Source organism: Pseudorasbora parva, chromosome 9, assembly GCF_024679245.1.
Source record: "Pseudorasbora parva isolate DD20220531a chromosome 9, ASM2467924v1, whole genome shotgun sequence".
Lineage (NCBI taxonomy): Eukaryota > Metazoa > Chordata > Actinopteri > Cypriniformes > Gobionidae > Pseudorasbora > Pseudorasbora parva.
In genome coordinates, this window is record NC_090180.1 from 40,926,543 (window position 1) to 40,941,644 (window position 15,102).

A 15,102-nucleotide genomic window follows, 5' to 3' on the forward strand; every position below is an offset into this window, starting at 1 on the left:
TGTTTTTGGTACTGCAGCTACTGCATCTGTTTTTTTGCAAGACAAAGCCAACTTTTGCTCTCTCATGCCTAACAGTTCCCTCTTGGTTTGCTTTTTTCCTCTGCTTCTGGTTGCACATGCCAGGCCAAACACATGCCCAGTTTTGCCATGGTGCTTATCTGTAAATATGCAAACTTGTGGAACCAGAGCCCACCACACTTTCTCTGCTATTATCGTAAGAAGAGCCGCTACTCATGTCTCTTATTGTTTATTTACTTCAGAAGTAAATAGACATTGAAGACTTTAAGCTAAAGGTGTATTTTGTTTCAGCACCTGGTCGTAATACTCAAGTGAACCTGCTGACCAAAAGAAATAAGCTGTCTGTTTTTCCTCAAACTGACTTTTGGAAGAAGACGCACAGTTCTCAGGGTTAGATGTTATGATAGGTGCTCTGGATGTGTTGTTTGCCAGCAGAAGGTGTTTTCTTAGATTATGCTGAGACATCTTGATGTGCAGATGTGCTAAAGATGTTTGAGAGATTCGCAACTTTTGAGAATTTCAAGTCTGAGGGAGCAGTGACGTTTGTGAGTGAAATAAGAATGGAAACGCATCATTTGGTCTTCTTGAAATTATCTTTATGAGATCTGACCTTTTTCGTATTTGCAGATCTGAGCACAGTTTAAGCTCCTGTTCCTAAACTCTAAAGGAGACTCATGTGAGATTATTAGGCTTTTTTTCTCAGGAGAGGAAGATTAAACATAACCCACCATTTGCCCTTAAATGTTGCGATATTAAAGGGTTAGTTCACCCAAAAATGAAATTGATGTCATTAATGTCTCACCCTAATGTCGTTCCACACCCGTAAGACCTCCGTTCATCTTCAGAACACAGTTTAAGATATTTTATGTTTTAGTCCCAGAGCATATGCGGTCTATGCACACTATACTGTCCATGTCCGGAAAGGGAATAAAAACATCATCACAGTAGTCCATATGTGACATCAGTTGGGTGATTAGAATCTCTTGAAGCATCGAAAATACATTTTAAAAATCAAAAACTATGAATTTGACGCGACTGCTGAAATCACGTGACATTGGCGACCCGAATCATTGATCAATTCACACCGTTTGAATCTTTTTGGAGGTACGCGGAAGAGAAGACAATGCTGAATAACGTTGTAGTTTTTGATCGTTTTTCGATGCTTCAAGAGATTCTGATTAACTAACTGATGTCACATATGGACTACAGTGATGATGTTTTTATTCCCTTTCTGGACATGGACAGTAAAGTGTGCATAGACTGCAAATGCTCTGGGACTAAAATATAAAATATCTTAAACTGTGTTATGAAGATGAACGGAGGTCTTACGGGTTTGGAACGACATTAGGGTGAGTCATTAATGACATCAATTTCATTTTTGGGTGAACTAACCCTTTAAAGAGATGTTATCTGTAATTTTCCTTTCCAAGACCCAATCCTGTAGTAGCAGTTGTTTGGAGTAGCTTTGCATATTTCATGTAGACTGTGATTGTCCACAGATGCTGTTTATCAACACAACTGCATTTTATCTGAAGTCACATCCTCTTCACACTCGCATTTCCCTACCCCCTATATGACACCAAGTCCTGTTCCATCACGTTCATGTCATTCCATGAATCCCGTTTCTCACAGGGGTCAATATTTCACAAGATGGCCATCGCACGCCTCTCTGTTGACCCCTTAGCCTGTGCCCTGTGGTGCCGTCGTCATGACGATGAGGCATTTAAATTGATGGAGGTGTAGTTCGACAAGGCCATGGCACTAGCCCCACGGGCACAGTGTGATTAAATACTTTGACCTCTGACCCCAGTGTTGTTAATTCATTTGCAGATGTGTTCCACATTGAGGGTGTCAGAACAGGAGCTGACCATTTGAATCATTAAGTCACATCTCACTGTTTGATACGAGCAGGGTCCAAAGGTCACACTCTGCCCTGTATTTTATCATTGGATTTGGCTGACACTGCACACAGACACCATGTTATTTTATTATCCTGTAATGTTTAGTACTTAGAAGAAGCCGATATCCATGGCAGTATCACATGCCCCGTATCATAACGAGCCCAAACAGCTGCTCTACTACATTTATCAGCAGTGTTTATACAGTGAGACCATCTTTCTGCTTCTTGTGTAGACTTTCAAGTTAACATGAACTCAAAATTGACCATGTTGATTTTTTTTTTTCCAGTGTACATTCCAGGCCTTATTGTTAACGATCCATCCATTATTTCAAAGGAAAAAGAATATGAAGGCCATGACTACAATTAGTTTTTATATTAATATTAAAATAATATTATTAGTTATCAGCATATATCAGGATGGCTGTGATTCAATGATATCACAGCGTGCTGATATACATCCATATCACATGGCGACGAGTGTAATATTGTATTTATACAACGGTTAGACAGAACCGGTGTGTTAATAAATCAGAAACAACTACAGAGTATCTTTAAAGGGGTGATGAATTGAGAAATCAACTTTCCCTTGAGCTTTTGAGGTCATGGTAATATAAGAATATCCTATAAGTTTCAGAGCTGAAGACGTCCTTGTTAGTCAAAGAAAGGCTTTTATAGACACCCAGAAAACGATTGTGTGCACATATTTAAGTCATCGTGTGACGAAACATGCCTCTACAGAATAATAAGCATGTCTAATTCAGTAGCCCCGCCCACACACTAACAACAGCAATAAACATGCCGAAGAAGATAGCAAGATATTGAAAGCCCGTCGGCAGGCCGATGAATCTCATAATATTCCTTTCTTGATCTGCGCTGTTCACTTTCTCTTGACTTGGCATTTGAAGGCCACACGCATGTGTGTGTGTGTGTGTGTGTGTGTGTGTGTGTGTAGCGGTTCACGTGTATATCAGCCGATCATGTAATCGGACCGGCCATGAAATACAAAAATAATAGTCCAATCAATCGCGGGTGGATGAGAAATAAATCATTGTGTTTGTTTGATAAAGAAGTTTAGGATCCCTGTGGTCGAGAAAATCATTCTGGTTACCGCTTTCAAAACAATCCCTCCCTCATGTGAACTGAACTGACAGGGGCATAGATATGACAGGGGAGCTGAATCTCATTAAATATGCAGATCTTATCCAATCCTAGCCGGAGAGAGCCTCAAAAACCAGTGTAGAAAATAGACTATTACTTATTAGTTATTCTGTATTTGAATGTAAAAACCACACAAACATCATCAGTTGACCTCAGACAACAGTATATTTATAAAAAATGCAGTTCATGTCACCTTTAAAAACACTTTTGTGCAGAACATGCTTCTGCCACAGATTCAAATCTCAAGTTGACAGTTGAGCCCAAGCCTCCGTTACTAATTATAAAACGTCACTTTAGAACTAGTAGCGAAGGAAACATTGAGTCATTTCGTTGAATCTTATTGTATTATGTAGAGAACAGTGAGAGAAAGATCGGCTAAATGAGTGTATTATTTGCTTCTGATATAGCATTCAACTTCCTGGTTTACAACCAGTCACTCATAAAGTTGGTATTTTTTTGCTGCCATCTAATGGTTTAGTAATGTATCTGTCACTGAAGTCGACTGTTGAAATCACTGTCCCTTTCTCAATACCAAAATATGGCATATTTATATAAAATAATATTTTATTGAACATTAATATTTAAATTAACAACAATAGCCATTATAAAATACAATAGGAAATAAAACGCATGCAAACAATTCAGTCAAATGCACAAAAGCGGAGCTCTAGCAGGCCATACAGGACTTAAGGAAATTCAGGTTAAGACTTAAGGTTATTTCAGTCAAAGTTGCTCTTCTATCAGCTTGAATCAGTCGGCCCATTCTCCTCTGACCTCTAGAATCAACAAGGCATTTTCGCCCACAGGACTGCCGCATACTGGATGTTTTTCCCCTTTTCACACCATTCTTTCTAAACCCTTGAAATGGTTGTGCGTGAAAATCCCAGTAACTGAGCAGACTGTGAAATACTCAGACCAGCCCGTCTGGCACCAACAACCGTGCCACGCTCAAAATTGCTTAAATCACCTTTCTTTCCCATTCTGACATTCAGTAAATAATAAATAATCCTTTAGGTTAGTGATATATATTATATTATATTATATTATATATATATATATATATATATATATATATATATATATATATATATATATATATATATATATATATATATATATATATGAATACTTTCCATACCACACAGTGGAACCAGTGGAACTTTCCATACCACACAATATATGTATATAGTGGGTATAGAAAGTATTCAGACTCCCTGAAATTTTTCACTCTTTGTTATATTGCAGCCATCTGCTAAAATAATTTAAGTTTTTATTCTCATTAATGTACACACAGCACCCCATATTGACAGAGAAACACAGAATTGTTGACATTTTTTGCAGATTAGATTAAACATGAACAACTCAAATATCACATGGTCCTAAGTATTCAGACCCTGTGCTGGGACACTCATATTTAACTCTAGTGCTGTCCATTTCTTCTGATCATCCTTGAGATGGTTCTACACCTTCATTTGAGTCCAGCTGTGTTTGATTATACGGATTAGACAGCCACACACCTGTCTATATAAGACCTTACAGCTCACAGTGCATGTCAGTGTGGCCTGACGGAAGCCTCTCCTCAGTGCAAAACACATGAAAGTTTGCTAAAAAACACCTGAAGGACTCCAAGATGGTGAGAAATAAGATTCTCTAGTGTGATGAGACCAGTATAGAATATACATTAATTCTAAGCGGCATTAGTGGAGATATATTGGACAGATGGAATATCACCTGTCCAATACAGTCCCAACAGTGAAGCATGGTTGGGGCAGCTACATGCTGTGGGGGTGTTTTTCAGCTGCAGGGACAGGACGACTGGTTGAAATCAAGGGAAAAATGAATGCGGCCAAGTACAGGGATTAGAGGATGGATACCCGACGAACTGAGCCAAGTTCGGACAGATATTTAGAAATGACATTAGGGTTCGGGTCGGGCTCGGTCACGTCAACACAATAAGGCATTGAACCTTTTAAATATAAAACAGCTTATTATGTAAGTAGCCAATGGGCCTGTTTAACTTGATACAATGGTTTGTTTTTGTGATTAAAATAAATTAAAAAATATTACCCTAACATCCTGTGTGCGGAAATTTGTTTATGTTGCTTTGACAACAACGTGCATCACGTGCATGCATATTGCCAGCGGCATCCATGTCACTCCAGCCAGCAGCAGCAGTAGTGAGCTCAACTTCAGCGCTGCCGTCAGGACCATTAAGCAGAGAAGGACGGCCTTGAAGCCATCCACAGTTGATGCCATCCTTTTTCTGCATAAAACCTCGATTAGCCTAAACTTATTATGTAAATAGATCCCATGTTGCAGTTTAGTAGCCATACAGTTTTCGAGAAAAAATGTAAGAGTGACTTCAAGCATTTCAATTGTGTTACGTTAATGTTTTGTTCCGTTAGCTTGGGCCATTTTTAGTAGACCTTTGTTCATTTAATTTTAATTGGCTATTTGATTGGGCCCTGTGCAACGTGTGCTTTGTTGCCCCGTGTGCGCGCTGATGCGCTCATCTTGTAAACATTTCAGAATGCCTTCCTACAGTTGCTTATTAAAAGCGGGCCTACCACACAAACAAACGTATATGTGTCATTAGTAAATGTGTTAATTGTCGGGCTTGGACATAAATATCTTAATGCCTGTCGGGCTCGGTCGGGTTCGGTTACTGCTCTGTTGGATGCGTGCTGTTGAACAGAAAAATGCGGCCCGATCCGCACTCTAACAGGGATATCCTGGACGAAAACCTTCTCCAGAGTGCTCAAGACCTCAGACTGGGCCGAAGGTTCACCTTCCAACAAGACAATGACCCTAAGCAAACAGCTAAAATAACGAAGGAGTGGCTTCACAACAACTCCGTGGCTGTTCTTGAATGGCCCAGCCAGAGCCCTGACTTAAACTTAATTTAGCAACTCTGGGGAGACCTGAAAAAATGGCTGTCCACCAACATTTACCATCCAACCTGACAGAGCTGTAGAGGAGGAATGGCAGAGGATCCCAAAATCCAGGTGTGAAAAACTTGTTGCATCTTTCCCAAAAAGACTCATGGCTCTATTAGATCAAAGGGTGCTTCTACTAAATAATGAGCAAAGGGTATCAATACTTAGGACCATGTGATATTTCAGTTTTTTTATGTCAACAAAATGTCAACAATTCTGTGTTTTTCTGTCAATATGGGGTGCTGTGTACATCAAAAAATTGTAATTGTAATAATTACTCTTCTGAAATCTTCTAAATCTCACATTTAAGTATTGCACCTTTTGTTATGATGCTGTTTTACTTGGAAACTTTTGTATTACATAAGCTAATGTCTTGTTATGAATGTTGTTCATTCTGTTTTTATTGTCTAATAATAGAACATGTTCCTTGATTAACATCTTAAGTTGGTCCTGCAAACATTCCTATCAAACAGTTATAAGCTAAAACATCCTGCATCAGCCTTCTAAAATTGTTGTGTATCAGTATGTAATGACAACCATAACTAACCGCTGAAATCAGAGTGGAATGACGAATGATGATTTAGATTCGAGTGATCTTGATGACCTTAACTCCAAATCTGAAGCTGAATTGTTTGAATTGTTAGGAATGTTGTTGTAAATCACATTAAGCTTGTGGATACAATGATGCTAACATGTCAGGCGGTACCGAGTGTTGTGATTGTGGGGTGTTGTGATTCATTCTCAGCGAAACCACAGCGGATCCACCATTCGTCGGATTGAGAGACAGAAGGACACATTGCTCTTCATTACCTTCCTAATCCTCGCGTTTAGTATTCTGTGAGTGGTGAGGCGTCTCTTGTTTAATAGAGTTTTGTTTGTGTTGCGCAGGAACGGATGCCACATTTCAGACCCGTCACTGATTTATAACTTCAGTGGAATTTGTGGACGAGCTCCAGCCAAAGCTTAACATCCGCCACCGCTGACACACCACCAGTTTAGCAATTATTGGATAACCGCTGAGCATGACGTGACGTGATGAGAAACATTCCATAACATAAGCAGAGATGGCACACTGTAAAAAATCCAACTTGCAAATTGTTGACTCAGTTTCAGATTTTAAGTTGAGTGGACAAATTTTTGACTACAATGTTGAGTTTACTTATAAGGACGATTTCACTGCAAGTTTACTAATATGTCGTCCACTGAACACAAACAAGTTAGTTGAGAAAACGTAATGTTTTAGTTTATTCATAACTTCCCGTCATCGCGCATGCGCAGAATGTCAGCGCTGTATCTTGCACGGGGTTTCCTCCTTCAACCACGCTTTGGAAGGAACTGGATTTCATCTGGTTGAGGTAAGTTTTCTTTAAGCTTTATGAATAATTTAAGCTACATATATGGCACACCTTGTTTGTTAAATGTTAAAAGACTAAACTCATACTAAAGCATGTGGTGATTAGTTATCTTGTTTGTTATCTGTTATGTTCGGTGATCCTGTTAGCAATCTGTTAACATTTGAAGGTATATATCAACATATACAGCTAGAGTATGGCTGGATGGACTATATTTTTAATGGAGACTATATAAAATGTAGGCCTATTTTGCTAGAGATTGTACACGTAGCACAGTAACGTCTATTTAAAGCTTCACTTTGTAATACACTTTTTCTATGTTCAAAATTGACGAAATAGATACAATGAGCAAGTACTTTATGAATCCATTTTTTAAACCGTGTTTTTGTCTTATTTTGAATCATTACGCTACACCTATAATACATGTTTATTTTGGGACTATTTTAGCTCAGTCGGCGTCGATGCGGAGTAGCACAATACTTTCGGCGTGACTCGTCCTCATAGACATAAACAGAGAGAAGTAGCTCCGACTACAATGTTCTTCCGCAAGACGCATGCACACCGTTTTGTTTTGAATAACGCGCGCCAAAAGTTAGGCCGGGGACACACTGCAAGCGTGCCGTGAGCGTCTCGGCTGCGTGGCGTGTCCGTTTTTATTTCGGCTCCCGTGTTAACCGGTTAGCGCTTGCATACTGCCTGCGTCAGCCGCGCGGCTCACGCGCGGTCCGAGCCGCGCGGAAAACGCGTGCATGCTTCAAATAGAAGAGACGCCTATTTTTCACGCGACATGCGAGCGTGTTGGAAGCGTTTCTAGGCAAAATAGCATAGGGAAAGATGTTTATATGCCATTTTGACACGAATACATATTAATAAATGACATTTTCATGTTTGAAAGTCTTTAGGTTAACATAAATGCAGATATAGGCCTACTTGTAATAATAAAAAACAACATAATTATCGATTTTGAAATATTAAACCTGTCAATACAGAACGAAATATTCTGTAGCCTATTTTGCCGTCAATACCATATGTATGGTCAATAGGCTACTTCCGACGTTGTCTTTGCTGTATCAATAGGCAATATATTTATATTTAACCTGAAGAATAGGGCTTCCCAGCAGCAGCAGCGCCGCGTCAGACACGCTTCTGGTGTGCAAAGACAGAGAAAATGCCAGGCAGCCGCCCTGCGGCTGACACGCAGCAGAAACGCCACGCTTGCAGTGTGTCTCCGGCCTTACAGCTTCAACGTTATTGACAACTTAGACAAGTGTGAGGAAACATGCTTGAACGAGAAAAGAATAAGAAGGACGTGCATGATGTTAAAAATGTTAAAGACAGCATGTAAGTGCTAATCTTTTGTGTTTATTGCAATTTGATAGTGAAACATAAACCCAATTTTGTCAAAAAGCTCACAGTGGGTAGCATTACCTTAAACACAGTAGGTTATGTCTTAATTGAACATAAATAATTTAGTGAATCCAAGATGTTTTAGTAGGATGTATTTGATATGTGCTTTAGCTCTTAAAGTGAAAGCAATCTAAGTACCTGCCGTCTTGTGTATATATTGTTACTCAAACAACAAGACAACATCGCTTAATGCTCTTTTATATCTTCATAAATACATTTATATTTAATTAATACAGTGAAGACTATGCATTGGGTTGTAATATCTTTTTATTATTCCATTTCTGTAATGCTACATGATAAATTAACATACTGTAACTGCTTTTGCGTTTGTTTTTGTATTTGTCCTGTTTAGAAAAGAAGAAAAAAAAGCACCAACATCAAACATCAGTGATGCATTGACAAAAATCTGGCAGATGTGCACAAAATGTGACCTTTTGAAAGATCAGGTGAGTTTATTATTTTTAGATCTAAATGAAGTGTACACTTAATTTTTACTGTTATAACAATGTTTTTGTTTTTTTCAGGGTCTGTGCTGAGTATTACAGGAGAGCACCTTTCCCCTTAATTGGATGAACACACATCTAGTTGTACAGAGAATGGAGACCAACATGAACATCAGGTAATTGTTTAGCATGTGATATATGTTTGATTAAAGGTTGAATGGTGTCATCGCTCTGTCAAGCTAAGTCCCATGCCTCTCTTTGGATATAACTTGTTCCATATTTGTTTTTTCTGTCTTTCAGTCACATACACTCTATTGTACTTGCTCAAAGAAAGGCCACAACTTTCAGAGGGACCTTTGTTTATGAGAGAAAATTTTGGAAACATCCTGAAGACTTGCCTGGTAAGATGATGTGTGTCATCATCAGCATATACACTCATGCCTGAAATACTTCACCTGTTCACCTGTTTATCAGGTCTATTTTGTCAAAAAGCTCACAGTGGGTAGCATTACCGTAAACACAGTAGGTTATGTCTTAAGTGAACATAAATAATTTAGTGAATCCAAGATGTTTTAGTAGGATGTATTAGATATGTGCCTTAGCTCTTAAGGGGACAGCAATCTATGTACCTGCCGTCTTGTTGTTACTCAAACAACAAGACAAAATCACTTAATGCTCTTTTGTATCTTTATAAATACATTTATATTTAATTAATACAGTGAAGACTATGCATTGGGTTGTTTTCACATTGTATTATTGTATTACGCGTTAAATTAACACACTGTAACTGCTTTTGTGTTTGTTTTTGTATTTGTCCTGTTTAGAAAAAAAGAAAAAAAGCAACAACATCAAACATCAGTGATGCATTGACAAAAATCTGGCAGATGTGCAAAAAATGTGACCTTTTGAAAAATCAGGTGAGTTTATTATTTTTAGATCTAAATGAAGTGTACACTTAATTTTTACTGTTATAACAATGTTTTTGTTTTTTTCAGGGTCTGTGCTGAGTATTACAGGAGAGCACCTTTTCCCTTCATTGGATGAACACACATCTAGTTGTACAGAGAATGGAGATGAGATGAAGTTCTTACTAGACCAACATGAACATCAGGTAATTGTTTAGCATGTGATATATGTTTGATTAAAGGTTGAATGGTGTCATCTCTCTGTCAAGCTCCCATGGACTCCCAGGACTTTGTCAAGTCCCATGCCTCTCTTTGGATATAACTTGGATATAACTTGTTCCATATTTGTTTTTTCTGTCTTTCAGTCACTCCATTGTACTTGCTCAAAGAAAGGCCACAACTTTCAGAGGGACCTTTGTTTATAAGAGAAAAGTTTGGAAACATTCTGAAGACTTGCCTGGTAAGATGATGTGTGTCATCATCAGCATATACACTCATGCCTGAAATACTTTACCTGTTCACCTGTTTATCAGGTCCTTTTAGGTATACAAACTTATCATTTGCTCTCTGTCAGCCAAAAGGCAGAGTAAAGAGATGAAAGCAGGGTACAAAGTCATGGTAAAAAATACTAAATTGAAAAATCATATTTGAATCTTTCTCAGTGATCAGTTTGATTTCATCTGAGAGCACAAATTCAACAAGTTGTTGTTGAATCAGCATTGTAATTACATCAATGCTGAAATGGCTTCTAACAGCACAGGTTCAGGTGTGGCAGTGTTTGGGCTTGGGAAATATATTATGTTTATCAGTTTTAGTTCAATGGCTGAATTTGAACAAGCTTAAAAGGTTAGTTCAACTAAAAATGAAAATTAGCCCATGGTTTGTTCACCCTGAAGTCATTCTAGGTGTATAGGACATTCTTCATATACGCAGAGTTAAATAAAAAATATCATGGCTCTTCAAAGCTTTATAATGGCATTGAATGGTGGTTTCTGTTTTGAAGTCCATAAAAGTGCATCTATCCATCATAAAAGTGTATCATTCATTCATTCATTCAAGCGAAGTAGCGTGTTTGTGTAAGAAAAATATCCATACTTAAAACTGTATAGACTAAAATATCTAGCTTCCAACGGTATGCAGGTCGACATGCGCTTGTGTGTGGGGCAGTTATATGATGGATAGAATAGCTGATGGATGGGTAGGTAAAAATGCGCTTTTTAATATATAACTCTGATATAACTCTGACACAAAGAAAGTTATATACACCTAGGATGGCTTGAGGGTGATTAAATCATGGCCTAATTTTCATTTTTGTGAGGAACTAACCCTTTATAATCAGGGCCACCTTTACTTTTCAAATAAAGTTACATGAGCATGTTTAGGAACACACTGAACACACTGTGGTCCACTGGAAAATCCCTAATTTTATGCTTATTTCTATTGCAGGACATAGAGCCAGGATAAAGGGAGAAGATGAGGATCTTAACCATCTTTGAAAATGATGCCACCATCCACTCAAACCCAAATATAAGGTGCTTCTCTGTAGTACTAAGAGCAGATTGGACCAGGTAATGTGCAATACCTTTGCTGCAATTGTTACTAAATATTTTTTTCAAAAGTGTTTAATGTTCTTGACCCCCAGTGCTCAGCAAGAGTCTGGTCCTTAAAAAAATTGCTGCAGTCTTTATGGATAATCATAAGGTTGAGCATTTATTTATTTATTTCAATTTGTACTCTAATTTAGTGCATAATCTTTTTTTGTTTATAAATATTGAAGAGTGGAGTAGAAGTTCATCACCTTCTAATGTACCTATTGGAGACAGAAAATGCTGTTTTGCAGAATTGTCAATAAAAATTTTCTGTAATGATGGCAATGTATTTTGTATTGTGTTGTATTTTCAGTGTGGTTTGTTCTGGCTGCATTTGGATTCTTAATGTGGTGGGTACACAAGTATCTGGGTTAGATATTTGAAGAAAGTTAAACCAACTTACAAAAAGTACAACGTTGAGTTAACTTAAAAAAATAAAGCAACCAGCTGCAAAGCATTTTTGAGTTTACTGAACTCCAAGACCTCTGAAGTTGTGCTAACTTGTTTCTTTGAGTTGGACTGGTAAGTTGAAAAAGTTGAACCAACTTTTTGGTTTCAAAGTTGAACCAACTTACAAAAAGTACAAAGTTGAGTTAACTTAAAAAAATAAAGCAACCAGCTGCAAAGCATTTTTGAGTTTACTGAACTTCAAGACCTCTGAAGTTGGGCTAACTTGTTTCTTTGAGTTGGACTGGTAGTTAGATGGACTTACTGAGTAAAGTATAATTAACTTGATCAAATAAGTTTAGTGAACTTTCAAAAATGATTTGGCATAACTTCAACCACTGAAGTTGAGTAAACTCAAAAATGCTTTGCAGCTGGTTGCTTTATTTTTTTAAGTTAACTCAACTTTTTTTTTTTTACAGTGCATGTACTTCAGATATCTTCATCATGGCTCTGCTAATGTTCTTCTAGCTAATTAAAAAACCTGTTCTTTGCCAACTTTTTATTCTTGTGCAGGTTTCTACCAGCTGAATTTTCAAGAAGCAGTAAAGCAAACATGTTCAACGAGCAATCACTGTCGAAGTGCCTTGTTCTTTTCACTATTCCCAGTCATTCCGCCTGTCTGGTTGCTTTTCAACTGTTTTATTACTTTGTTGGCCAAAAGAAGGCCAGCGGCCATTTCGAACAGCTCATTATTGCTGATCACTCTTCATGTTGTCTTTGTTTATGGGCTTGACTATTTGGCTACCATGGCAGAAGATGGATTGTGGGATGTTTTCAGCTAAGAGTCCCTGCTTTCTCTGCTCTCTCTCTCTCTCTCTCTCTCTCTCTCTCTCTCTCTCTCTCTCTCTCTCTCTCTCTCTCTCTCTCTCGTTCTGGTACTGTCCTCTCATCCAAAATACCAATTTCCTTCCCTCAGTAACCGAAGCTGGGAAAGTAGAACTCCATCTAAATGGCTGTGGCCTTGGATGGGGCACATGGGGATTCCGGAATCTTTGGGGTCTCTTAGCAACCAGCGTTAATGTGGCAACAGCGGTTCTAAAAGGGCCTCAGTTACTGGATGTGGAAGTAGGGACTGAGTTTTGATGCTTTGGACAAACTTAAATGAGATGCCATAGGAAGTGGACTGGACAAGAAACATGTCTAGGCATAATAGTGATTTACATTTATTCATTCAAAAGATTATTTTTGACAAACAATTCTTCTTGCAAAGATACAGCCATTTCTACCCGCCTTATTTTAATGTAGAGTAACGTGTGTAACGTGAATGTACAACAGACAATAATAAACCACATTAAGAAACATTGGCACATTATTGAATTATCTGTTGAATTTGAATTTAATAGCAAACAGGATTAAGAATGGCAAATCAAATTTGAATGTAAGGAAGTACAGTCCCTGACAAAAGTCTTGTCGCTTATCTATTTTGTAGAAATACCTGATATTAACCTGACTTTTAATTAATCAATTGGTGTTAGAAATAGCTCATATGAAAAGCTAAAACCCTCCCAAATGATGTTTAATGCACTGAAATAAATAATTTTCACAGAATAAATATTTATCATTTAATCAAGACAGAAAGGTCAAATTTTGGGAAGACAAAAGTTTTGTCGCCTATACAGAAATGTAACAAATTTACTGCAAATTACAAATTAAGTTGTGGTGCTGTGAGATCCAAATTTAATATCTTGTATGACTTCCATGAGCTTGAAGGACTGCATCCATGCGCTTTGGCAAGGATTCATACAATTTTTTGATGAAGTCATCAGGAATAGCTAAGAAAGCAGTCTTGCATGCCTCCCAGAGTTCATCAATATTCTTTGGTTTCGTCTTCCATGCGTCCTCTTTCATCCTACCCCACATATGCTCAATGATGTTCATGTCTGGTGACTGGGCTGGCCAATCCTGGAGCATCTTGATCTTCTTCGCCTTGAGGAACTTTGATGTGGAGATGGAAGTATGCGATGGAGCACCGTCCTGCTGCAGAATTTGGCCTCTTTTATGGTTGGGAATATAAGAGGTAGCTAAGATTTCTTGGTATTTTAGACTATTGATGTTCCCTTCCATCCTGCAGATCTCGCACACCCCCATACTGGATGTAACCCCAGACCATGATTTTTCCGCCACCAAACTTCACTGTTTTCCGGGTGAATCTCGGATCCATTCGGGCTTCAGTAGGTCTCCTGCAATATTTGCGGCGACTGTGGTGTAATTCTACTGAGGATTCATCTGAAAATCCACCTTCTGACACTTTTCCAGCGTCCATCCTTTTAGCAGGCTGTGGGCCTTGGCAAATGCCACACGGTTTTTCAATTGTATTTTGTTTAGTGCTGGCTTCTGGGCACTGATTCGACCATGGAGGCCATTTCGAGACAGAATCCGACAAACTGTTCTGGTTGACACAGGGACTTCAGGTGACCAGGTCTCGTGGAGCTCTGCTGCAGTGGAAAATGGGCTGGCCTTGGATTTTCGAGCCAACAAACGGTCCTCTCGAGCAGTTGTCTTGCGGGGTCTGCCTGACCTGGGCTTGTCAAAAACAGCAGTGGATCTGGTCTTCAGCCTCTTGATAATCAAAACTTTAATCTTAGTGGAATCTTAGGCATGTTTGCAGAGGTCTAGTTGCTGTTGATGTGAAGGTCTAGCGTAATGGGGTTCTTTTTATACACACTTGAGAACTAATTGATCCAATATTAGTCACAGGGGAAGCTCATATGACAAGGTGACAACACTTATGTCTTTGCAATAATTGACTCAATGGGCTTTACCAAGCTGTGAATATTAGAATACTTTTTGAAAGTTTAGTTTTTCACTGAAACATTATCACAAAAGCTGGTGGGATTAAAATTAGCCATTTCTTGTAAAAATATCTTGATTAGAAATATATTTCAGCGGCACTTTAGGTCAATTTGTACACAAGCGACAAGACTTTTGTCAGGGACTGTAGATTTAA

General features: G+C 38.4%; 1 protein-coding gene and 1 long non-coding RNA gene across 3 annotated transcripts in view; both read left to right on the top strand.

Annotated features, from left to right (window-relative positions):
* gpc5c (glypican 5c) overlaps window positions 1-15,102 on the top strand; it is a 185,368-nt gene that overhangs the window by 145,367 nt on the left and 24,899 nt on the right. The window lies entirely within an intron of this gene.
* Window positions 9,493-10,562, top strand: LOC137089735 (uncharacterized). The gene is made up of 4 exons (XR_010907772.1): window positions 9,493-9,615; window positions 10,039-10,131; window positions 10,210-10,325; window positions 10,485-10,562. It is a non-coding gene; the product is annotated as an uncharacterized lncRNA (long non-coding RNA).